Genomic DNA, 12,173 nt, shown 5'->3' on the forward strand with positions numbered 1-12,173 from the left:
ATTCTTTAACACGCTTAACTGGCCTAAGAAGCTTTGTAGTCAATGAACTGCAAAGGTTTTGTTCTGACATTTCAATCAATCAATTAACAAGTACTTATTAAAGTGTTATTATGTACCAGGCATTGCATCGGGTGAAGGATATAGCAAAGATAAAAGTCAAACAGGCCCTGCCCTCAAAGAACGTCTACAGAAACATAAATAGTCAAATTTGGAACAAGGCAATTTAGAAGAGAGAGCATAAGTGGTTGGGGGATATATATATATATCTTCATATAGAGAGTGAGATTTGAGCTGAATGTTGAAGGAAAAAAGGGATTCCAAGAGGCAGAATGAAGGGAGAGCAGAATCCAGGTTTAAGAAAAAGTCTAAAAATGGGTAAGAAAAATGGTGTGACAGAAGCACATTATTCATGAAAGAGTATGTCATAAGGCAGGGAAGGTAGGTTGGGGCCAGTTTGTGAAGGTTTTTATCAAGCAGAGAGAAAGAGAGATTTCTACATGCTGCTAGACATGTTCACCTTGTTTCCTAGGAGTACCTAGAGTTTATTAAGTACAAAGGCAAATCATTTGATCTCTCTAAAGTAAAAGGATAGATGAGGAAATCTCTGAGGACCTTTCTGGCTCAAGATCCACGATTCCAGGAACCCACTGTTCAAGGCAGTTACAAAGGAGCAGAACTGCAGGGACCAGGACAAGATCATACATGTGCTCTGATGTCAGAGTCCATCTCTGCCATTTCTATAGGTGTGACTCTGGGCAAATTATTCAATTTCCCTTGATCTCAGTTTTCTTATTTAAGTAAGATGTGGAATGACAACGGCTCTTGAGATCTGTTTTAGCTTGAGATTTATGATCCTATGGTATATGATCTTTTGGTCTATAAAACTGTGGGTCCATCTCACAGATTACATCCCATTAATTACAGAATTCAGAGCTGAAAACAGAGGAAGAGTCTGCAGCCTGTCAAAGTGAAGCGATTAGCCCCAATGTCACAGTTTAGCCAGGGGCAGAGAGGTTGGAAGAAAAAGGTCTTGACTCCCCGCCAGTATTCTTTCCACTACACTGGTCTTAACAGAAGACTAATTAGCTCTAAGGAAGGAGACTAGACTGTGATTTCTCTGGTATATGGAACTTTTTGATAAAGAAACTTCCTCTACCCATGTAGGTCAGCACCTTCTCTGAAACTTCTTAACAATATTTCCTAGAGCCCTGGAAAGTTAGTATATGGGAAAACTAGGGCTTAAACCATAGTATTAACAGATGTTTAACAACTGGTTTTCCCCTCCAAAAGAAATGTACACGTGATGTGCTTTTAAATTTTAATCTGAAATTATTAGCATGTTTTCTATCACTTTCTTAAATCTAGAAAATCCACAAAAAATAAAGCAAGCCCTGATTTGGAGTGTTTGATGATTTCCAATGTATAATTGCACATGCTGAAAACATTAAGTCAGCTCTGATAAGCCATTTTAACCATTTTAAGACATACCTCACTTGAACTCAGGTCTTTTTGGTTCAGAGATTGGCCCTCTAGCAATCACACCATATTCTCTGATGGTTCAGATTTGGTACCAGCGCCAAGCTCAGGTGAAATTGATAAATAGGCTGTTAATTTGGGGCACATAGAAAAAGTCTCCTTCCTCTCACCATTTTCCCCTATTCCAGATTTCTTATGTTGCTCATTGCAGGATAAGAAATGCCTCATGCTCCAAAATTATCCCCTCCTTTTCTCTTTTTACAGACATTGCAGATGGACATGAATGTGGGCCTGGAATTGAATAGAGGATGGAAATTGGGCTAGATTGCATTTGGAAAAGTATACTGCACTTTTAATCATCTCCAGCTGCTCCCTGCAGTTAAAAGCCCATCCAGCGATGTTATATGGCTGCAAGTCATGGGACACCATGATCTCAGAAAAATCCCAATTTGGGTCATGGAAAGAGTCATGGTGAATATAAGTAGATAAGTAGTATTAATAAGGGAGGAGACATCATCAAAGACATGAATATTTAAGGTATGTTGACCAGGGAGCAAGAGCCACCCAAGTACAATCAAGGTAATTTTGATACATTTTTAAAATTAAGTGTTTTGGGCAAATGGGGAATTTATGGAAGTTGGACTAGAATGACAAAGGGGAAGGTATGGATGTGTTTCAATCTGTATTGGGGGAGAGAATTTCAGAGACATGAGATTATAGATGCATGGATAGATAGATAGATAGATAGATAGATAGATAGATAGATAGATAGATGCATGCAAGTATTCTGCTCCATCAGAATTTTTATTCCCTTGTACGGTGATCTAAACTGGTTATTGAGGGGGTCCCATAATGTAGTGGAAAGAGAAGTGAATTTAGAATTAAAAGAGCTAGGTGCCAGCATGTCACTGAACTCTGAGCTGCAATTTCTAAAACGTCCTTTTAATGTTGTGAAAGTCAATTTTAGGTCATGGGTGTATGACTCAAAGTTTGCATATGATGGAAGATGTAGCAAACTTTAGAAGTGAAAAGACCCACAGTAAAAAAAAAAAAAAACCCAAAACAGGAATTTCAACAGTTTCTGGTTCAAAAAAGTGGTAACCAACCATAAATTATCAGTTTGGTATAAAAGTACTGGTATTGAATCAGATGACCTTGTTCAAAAGATCAATGCTGAATTTACTTTCTTCTTATTGCCTTTTGATCCTTTGTACTTTGGCTTCTGATATTCTCACTCAACCAAATCTGCTTTCTTCAATGTTACCAGTAATCTCCTAATTGTCAAATGTAGTGCCTTTTCTTAGCTCTCACCTTTTCCCAGTTCTCTGTAGCATGACACTTAACCACACTAACCTGAACATTTTCTCCTTTCTACATTTTTGTGAAACTACTCTTGATTCTCCTACACATCTGCTCTCTCTTTTTTGTCTCTTTTTGTGCATCACCATCTATGTCCATTCCCCTAAATATGGCTGTACCCTAAGGTTCTGTCAGGGGTCCCCTACTTTTCTCTCTCCACACTCTCTTTCTTGGTAATCTTATTGGCTCTCATGGGTTAGATGATCAATTCTATCATTCACCTTCTCATTCTTAACTGATGATTTCAAGATCTATATATGCAATTTTCTACTGAACTTCAGATCTATTTTACTAATATAACCCATTGGACATTTCCAACTGGATCTTACAGAGGACTCTCAAACTCAACATAGCCAAAACAAAATGTAGCTTTTCCTTAAAATTCTCCCTTTTTCTAAATTTCCTAATTTCTATTGAAGATATTATCATCTTTCCAGTTACTTAGATTCACAATCTCAGTCATCATCTCCTCAATATCCACTCCTTATTTCCACTAACTTCCCAAGTTCTCTTGATCCTATCTCCACAGCAACTTTTATATCTTCCAGCTAGCTGATGCAGTGAATACAGATATGGATCTGGAGTAAGGATGATCTGAGTTTAAGTCCAGCTTCAGATACTTACTAGTTGTGTGACCTTGAGCAAGTCACTTAATCTCTATCCATCTCAGTTTTCTCAACTATAAATAAGGATAACAACAGTACCTACCCTTCAAAGTTATTATGAGAATCAAATGAGATATTTGTAGTTCTCAGTACTAGATATATCCCTGGCAATGTTATGCTTTTTTTAATGCTTGTTTTCTTCCCCTTTTCTCTCCCTTCTTATTCTTACAATCTCCACCATACTTCACGTCTTTATTCCCCTCTCTAGGCAGAATTATTGCAATAGCCTTCTAATGATGCTCCCTCCCTCAAGTCTCCCTTTCATCTCCAAACCATCCTCCACATGGCCACCAAAAAAAAAAGGTCTGACCACATCATATCCTTGATTCACAAACTCCAGTGGCTTTCTACCATCTCTTCAAACTTCCCAGTTTGGCCCTTAGTGGTCTATTTTTCAGATTTTTTTACATATAACTCCCCATTATGCATTCCATAGTCAAGCCAAACTGTCCTTCTTGATGTCCCCAAATACAATAGTGCATCTACCATCTCTCTGTCTTTGTATCTTCTCTGTCTAGAATGGAATCTGTGCCCATCTCTACTTCTTAGAATCTCTCATTTAAACCAAAGCTCAGCTCAAGTGCTATTTTCTCTGTGCGATCCCCCAACATTGTACCCCACTTCATTTCCAGGATTTCTCCTATTTATCTAATATTTACTTTGTTTATATAAGGTATATATTTTCATATATACCTTTATAACTGCAGTTTTGTTGTCAAAAGGGGCAGGAGAAGGAACGAAAATAGGTAAAATCAATTTGTGCAGAAACACAGCCTCAGATAAAATGCTTGAGAAAAATAGCTTATTCTGAGAACTATATAGATGAGAAAACTGTTCCTTAGATGAATGCACTACGAGGTTCTATTTGAAGACAGAGCAATGAGTGGGTTAATGATAGCTACAGGAAATTGTGGCCCATTAGCCCAATGTATAAGTGATTGTTTTTAGAGATTTGTAGTACATAGTAGACAAGATTGGGTTTTTTTTTAAAAGATATTTGTGGGTTATAATGGAAAAATTGTAAGTTAAATCAAATAACTGCACAGAGAGTAAAGGGAAATTATTTAAACACCATTGAGTTTATACCTGACAGAAAAGTAGTTTTCTTTTGATTTGTATCATAAATTTGAGACATTGACCACAAGGGAGCTCAAATTTGAAGCTTTAGAAGATATATTTGTAGGAGAAGAAGCTATAGGAAGAAATGGAAATAAAGGCTGAGCTCAAGAGTCTGAAAAGAAGCTGGGGTCAGAAGACAGAAAGCTACAAGAAAAGCTGCATATAAGAGACAGAACACAGAATTTGACAGGAATTGAGCGGATAGGATGTTTTTGCATGCAGCTGCTCTGCTGGGAGTCTGCTGATTGGAAAAGAGTCATTGCTTTAATGATTGGCTGGAGAAAGGCTGGCCAAGGTAATAGAGCCTTCAATCATTGTGCTAATAATTAGAAGAGGGCTGAATCTTGCTGCTAGGTACAATGCTTACTGCTCTCTAGCACCAAATACAATCTGAGAAAGGGGAAACCTCTCCTGTGAACCTGGTTACTTTCTATTGCCACTCCTGATATGAAAGGGGGAAAAGATAGAATTTGCATTTTTTTTTTTTTTTGCTATGAAAAAAAGGCTTAACTGAGTCTAATGGACAAAGCAGATTGTCATTGTTCTTCGATCATTTTCAGTCTTGCATGACTCCTTGTGACTTCATTTGGAGTTTTCTTGGCAAAGATAGTGGAGTAATTTGCCATTTCTTTTTCCAGATTATTTTACAGATGAGGAAATTGAGGCAAACAGGGTGAAGTGGCTCACCTAGGGTCACTGTTGGTGTCTGAGGCCAAATTCAGGAAGATGAGTCTTTTTGACTCCAGCCCTGGAACTATGTCCACTGCACTACCTCTCTGCCATATGTGACAGAGGCAGAAATTAATTTCTGATCTCCCTGGCACCTTCAAGGCATCTTCTCTAACTTTCCCCTAGGATTCCCTTGACTTTCCCTAGGCTGCAGGGAGGTAATAAGAATTCTAAAATGAAACTTCTTGAGGCTTGTACTGTTACATCAAAGCATTACTGTGCTAAGGAAAGAGAGGAGAAGCTGAAAAATATAAAATCCACATATTGGATAAATGACACTAAACTGAAGCCCACTCAATCCTTCCATTCCTTCTCTTTATTTACAACCATTTGTTGCATAGCAAATGCTGACTGGCAGAAAGGGGAGGGGGACAGGCATGTTCCTGGTTGGGAACTTTCATCTTTGATGAAATCAAAGACAATGTCTGAAAAACAAAAACAAAAGCCACCCAAAATCATGAAATCCTGGGGAAAATTCTTAAAATTAAGAGCTACACAGCTCAAAGGGACCCCTTTGTCCATACTCTCATAGTATGGACACATACTATGTATTACACAAGTAATAAATTTCTTTCCTTCTTTTTCTTCCTTTCATCTTTCTTTCCTTTCTTCCCTTCTTCCATCCATCCTTTCTTTCTTAAAAAAAAAAAAGGAAATTCATGACTGATGCTCACTATCAACATAGGGATTTAATTAAAAGTACATTTGAAGCCACAAGGATAACTCTTTGTAAAAGCCGAGTCTTCAAAATTACTGCTTTCTATCCCTTATTATTTTCTCAGTCCAACTGAATCAGAGGTCTCTGTGTATAAAACTGACAGTACTTCCTCAAGGGGCGCAGTAGGGAGCACAGCATGTTGGGAGGGGCTCCATCAGCTGGAATGGAAACTGTAATGACTACATTGGGATTGGGGGTTTGACTCATGATCTCTTATTTTTAACAGCTGGTCTTATTCCCAACCAAAGGCGAGAGAGATGGAAGAAAACACTGGTACTGTACTTGGATAGAGTAAGTGTGGCCAGTCACTGGATTTGGGGAATATCGTTTTAAATTCCTCAGGCCCGTGCAGGAAGCATAACTTTATTTATCCCCTTCACTTAACCTCAAAAATTAAGGGAGGTGACTGAAATTCTGTCCAGGACGTTTGTGGCCATAACGAAGCATGCAATAACATTCTTATTGAGATGGTCATTTTTAAAAATATTCTTTTCAGATTTAATTGAAGAAATGGTTGGGGGAAAATGTGGAAAAAGAATAAAAGTCAAGGAAAGGGAAAATGACCAAAAGAGAGATAAAGAAAGAGTGGCAATAGTCTACCTAACTACTAGACTAAACACACTCAAGAGACTAAAAGTATTAATAATCAAACTTATCGTGACAGAATATTATAGTAACTCATTACTGCCAGCAAAGCCTAATAAAATTCAATTTACTCTTGGTGATCTGACTATCAGAATTAATTCAAACTCTATTTCACCTATTCCATCTACAATATAGAAAATGAGTTCTAAAACAGATTCAACATAAAATGTTCTCTTTATTTTTAAAAAAATATATGTCCTTAAATAAGGAAAGAGCACAGGTTAGCTTCATTAAAAGACAAAAATTCCATCTTTATCCTCTACCCCTCCTTCAGTTGTTTGCTAAAGGATCACTATACTTTTTCAGAAGGTACAGGTGTCTCTGAGAAAAATACATATCAAATAACCAGAGAGTTGAGCTAATTAACTTCCTGCTCTAGTTCTTTAACTAAATCCCATGGAAAATGGGGAGTTAAGACATGTTAATTATCTTCCTTACTCTTACCTAAAAGCAAACTAAAAATCCAACTCATCTCAGTCCCAGCAACTTCAATAGTAGCTGTCTCGAAAGGTTCACTTTAGACTTCAAGCTCCCTGAGGTTAGAGATGATTATATTTTCCTCAGACCCTAGACCTGATGGAGTCTAAGTGCTCTGTGAGTACACATGTTGACTAAGTGATTTCCTTTGCATTTCTTGAAAAAGTATATTTTTATGTCTATCTGTCCAGATTTCAGATATCAAAACATTTGCTGAGAAGTTCATGGTCTGGAAATTCCTTGCAAGTTGGGGTTACAGCAAATAGGTCAGAAACATAAAATGAAGAGGAAGGGGATTGCTTTCTTCACCCACCACACTTGACCTGAACATCTCTGAATATTTTAGTACTTTCTGAGGGAAACAGGATAGGGATAGGAAAGCAGAATTAAGCTAAGCAGGAAGGTGATATTTCAGCCTAGAGTCAGAGGAACTCCCGAGTTCAAATCCAGTCTCAGATACTTATTAACTGTGACGTTGGACACAGTTTCCTCAACTATATAATGGAGATAACAACTATCTGCCTCCCAGAGCTGTTGGGAGAATCAATTTGTAAAGTTTTTAGCATAGTGCCTGGCACACAGTCAGAGTTATATAAATACTTATTTCTTTTCCTTCCCCCTCCCAAATCACTAAGCCATAAATCTAAGTGTTGCATTCTATCCTACTCGATGTGATACAATGAACATACCTTCCAGATTTTCCCAGTTTTAAATATTTATATATTCTGTCCTTTTTCCTTCATAAACTCTCAAAATGCTCTGGAAATTCTAAATATTTTGGCAAATAATAGCTGAATGAGTGAATAAGCATTACAATAAATCAGCAAGCACTGCAATAAAAATATGCATGTCATAGAATATTTGTAATCATAAAAATGGTGCTGACAATTGTGATTTCTGGTTGAGGAATCCTATCTAAGTTTTATTTACTACCATGGAGAATAGAATCTACCAGGGCCATTGATTAGAGATAAATAACAGGAATGGGGGTGGGAGGGAAGAACATTCCTCAAGAAAATGAGAGTATTCAAATCAGGATGGAAGAAGTTCACTAAAAAATCATAAGAATTTGTTAAATCAGGTGTATAAGATAATCAAACCCAATGGCTAGGCAAGAGGTTGCAAAAGATTTCAGAGCAAGGGGGCAAAGCCAGGAACATTTGCAGAGAGTTGGATGAATGAATGAATAAATGAATGAATAGAGGAGCAATAGGTATAACTGAGGTCATATATAGTTTGCTCCATATAACTTTGCTAATGAAGACAGAATTCCTTTATAGAAGTATCAAGCTAACTCCACACCATTGTTGCCCCCACTGTACTGTCACTGTATTGGATGGCCTGTCCAGGAAATTATGACAGGGAAGCAAAGTTGTTTGCAGTATGATATGATGAAGGTCAGCATTTCTAGGGATCACTATATTTAGTCACTTGGTTTGTAATCTGAAGCAAGTTTCTTGTGTCTGGATTTGGGATCTGGAAAATGAGTTCTATGCTGTAAGTGCCCACCAAAAATTGATTGAGAAATGTTCTCTCAGAAAGATGGTCCCTGAATTTTTTCTGCCAGTGACTTCTGACTAAAATTCTGAAAGTTCCCTCCTAACTATGATTGCTTTACTTTTTCAAAATATTCTAGATACTCCCCTCTTTCAATTTTCACAGGAAGCAGTATGGTTTATGAGAATGCATTTGGAGTCAAAAGATGGAGGGCTGAATCTGGGCTCTTCTTTCAGTATATGGCCTTGGTCTTATGCCCTAATCCCTCTAAATGCCATTTTCTTTATCAGAAAAATGGAGATACATTTTTCCTTTTTGATCTGTTTTTTCTTGTGCAGCATGATAATTGTAGAAATATATATAGAAGTTTAACATATATTGCATTACTTGCCATCTAAGGAAGAGGGTGGAGGGAAAGGGGAGAAATTTGGAACACCGGGTTTTGCAAGGTCAATCTTGAAAAATTATCTATGCATGTGTTTTGAAAATAAAAGGCTTTAATAAAAAAATAAAAATGGAGATAAGATGCACTACCTACCTCACATTTGTTGTAAAACTCAATTGAAATGATGAATGTGAAAGTATTTTATGAACTATGAAGTATTAAATGTAAATTATGCTTATTTTTCTTTATACTTCAGCCAAGAACAGATTTATGTTATCCATGGTTACCCACCCACCACAACTGTAAAGCAGTCTTTAGAGGGAGGGGCCACTTGAATGTGGTAATGCTTATAATCCTCATATTGGCACTGGAAGAGACCTATAAAAGGAGAGCAGATAAATAAGTAATGAAAAGGAGGGAGAAGGATTATCCCTCTTCCTCTACTCCCATCAAAGAATTGGGTGAATAAAATGAAATGAGATAATGTCTTTGAAAGCATTTCAAAAATATAAAGTGTTGTACAAACTTCGTCCAGTTCTATGATATCATCAGGATAAGGAAATCCCAGGATGGAAACTTTCCACTAATCATCATGAGCAACTCCTCTTAACTAAGAATCATCTGAGACACCAAGAGGTCAAGGCAGTCAAGTTGTCAATCAACAAACATTTATTAAATGCATACTATGTGTCAGATGCTTAGCACAGAGGGGCTTTCTGTCCTCAAGAAGTTCACATTCCAAGGGGAGGGAAGAGAAGATATGCAAATAATTTTAGGTATTGGCTAAGTACCAAATTTCTGTAACTCATCAGTTCCCAGTTGGATTCTTGAAAGATACTTTTCTGTAATTTCTGGTAGTGATAACCTACTTGATTCTGATTTACTATCATAAACCCCTCTATTTTTATTAAAAAATCTGCATGACTCAAACATTTTTGTTACTATCTTGACTTTTTTCATCCTTTTCAAGCAGTTATGGATATTTCCCACTGGCCTCCTTCTTTTCCCTACTCACTGTGGATCAGTTAATAACTTACATCTATGTTCCTTCCACAATGTCTCCAGTTAATTCAATACTATGTATGTGATAGTCCACACACAGTCTGCTCCACCCTATAGAAGTCTTCCAATACTGAAATCTGCAGTTGAATCACATAGACAAATTAGCCCAGACTTAAGGAAACGGTTCCTTAGTGTTTTTTTCCTTAGCTTTTGTAACTGCTTTTTAATTAAACTCAAGATTTCCGAGCAGCTATATTAGAATCTGTTACTCCATCAAAGAGCAAAAGAAGATGGTTTTTTATTCGTTTTTTTATTATTATTGTTGAATATGCAACTTACAAAGCAGAGTGACTAAAGATCTTCACGAGAAACAGGGACTTTAGAAGGGGCAACCTGGTAAAATTTTTCTTAGACCCATTCTAGAATTATTTTTCCATGCCTCTTTTCTCTTTCTACAATTAGTTCTAATGCATTTCTCTGAGCTGTTCAGAAGCCTTATATCCCTTTGTTTTCTCATCTGTAAATTAAAGGGTTTAGAAAATCTAGTTTAATTCTGAGATTTCTCCTTGCTTTCACATTCTGAGTCTATGATTCTATAATCCACATGTTTGGGTTATTGAGAATGTTAGCATAACTTCTAACCCAAACTATTTTGGTCTTCTAGCCTTTCCCCTCCAAATTATGGACCCAGAAAAGTGGTAAGGGTCAATTCAAGCAGTTTTTCCTTTAGATTATGATTATCAGAACATGTAAAAGTGCCAAAAATGATTTAGAAGCATAGATATTATAATCTATAATGTACTATAGAGTTTGTTAGTTTGGGCTTACATATGAAATTGCATCTACATAGGGAACTCCCAATGTGAAAACTCCTTCTACTGATGCAGAGCTTCTTCTGGTCTTAGAGCCTAAGGCACTCTGACATTAACTGGTCTGCCCATGGTCACCCAGCTTATAAATATTAGAGGCAAGATGTGAACATTGACCTTCTAGATTCCAAGACTGGTCCTCTATCCCAGTAGACTCCAAAGTAAGGGCTGTGATATTTATTCGTCCAAGGAGCCCATGGTGTAACCTGAAAGGATTGGTTGGTTGATGTCCTTCATTCTTGAAGAGGACCAAAATCATGTCACTAAATATTAGAGTAGAAGAATACAAATCACAGAAAGAATTACATTCCACCTCCACTCCTATGACAGTCACTCCAACACAACTATATCCTTCTCTTTACTCATTAACAAGAAGCACTCCCAAATTCTGTCCAGCCATCACCACAGCTGGCTTTCTATGGATAGGTGAACTCCCAACCTTTCTTCTTGAACACTAAACATCAACCACTTTAAGCGTTTGTAACCTAACCCCAATTTGGCACTATCATCAACAGCTAATTAATAAATCCAATAGAGCTAAGATTAATAGGAAAATAATCGACTAGAGGAAAAATTTTTTGTAGCAGGTTTTCCTGAAAAAGGTCTCATTTTCAATATAGATAAGGAAGTATTTCAGATCTTCAAGAATAAAAACTATTCCTCAATTGATAAATGGTTTAAGGATATAAACAAGCAAAAGTATAAATGGTCATATGAAAAAATGTTCCAAGTCACTACTAATTAGAGAAATGAAAATTAAAGCAATTCTGACACCCATCAAAATGGCAAAGATGACCAAAACCAGAAAACCATAAATGCTGGACTTACTATGGGAAAAGACAAATTGATGTATGTATTTGAATTGAGTATTGACTGAATGAGTCATGGAATATGAATGTGATGAAATACTGTTGTACTATAAGAAAAAATGAAACGGATGATTTTTAAAAGAAATGAAAAAATTCTATGAACAGATACAGAGTGAGTCTAAGCAGTGAAAACAATGTATACCATAACATCAATTTTATTAAAATGAGTAATTTGGAAGATACTTATAAACTGAGAAAAGATGAAATGAGCAGAACCAAGAGAACAATTTATTCAATAACAACATTATAAAGAAAAACAATTTTGAAAACAATGAGAACCATGATCACAGCCATCTGGGATTTCAGACAACTAACGAAACATGGTATCCATGACAGAAATAATGGATTTAGGGGCAGGATGAA

The 12,173-nt window shown here is 36.7% G+C and overlaps 1 protein-coding gene across 1 annotated transcript in view; it reads right to left on the bottom strand.

The window, feature by feature from the left end:
• NIBAN1 (niban apoptosis regulator 1) overlaps positions 1–12,173 on the bottom strand; it is a 192,261-nt gene that overhangs the window by 41,746 nt on the left and 138,342 nt on the right. The gene's annotated exons all lie outside the window — the stretch shown is intronic.

Source organism: Sminthopsis crassicaudata, chromosome 4 (genome assembly GCF_048593235.1).
Source record: "Sminthopsis crassicaudata isolate SCR6 chromosome 4, ASM4859323v1, whole genome shotgun sequence".
Taxonomy (NCBI): domain Eukaryota; kingdom Metazoa; phylum Chordata; class Mammalia; order Dasyuromorphia; family Dasyuridae; genus Sminthopsis; species Sminthopsis crassicaudata.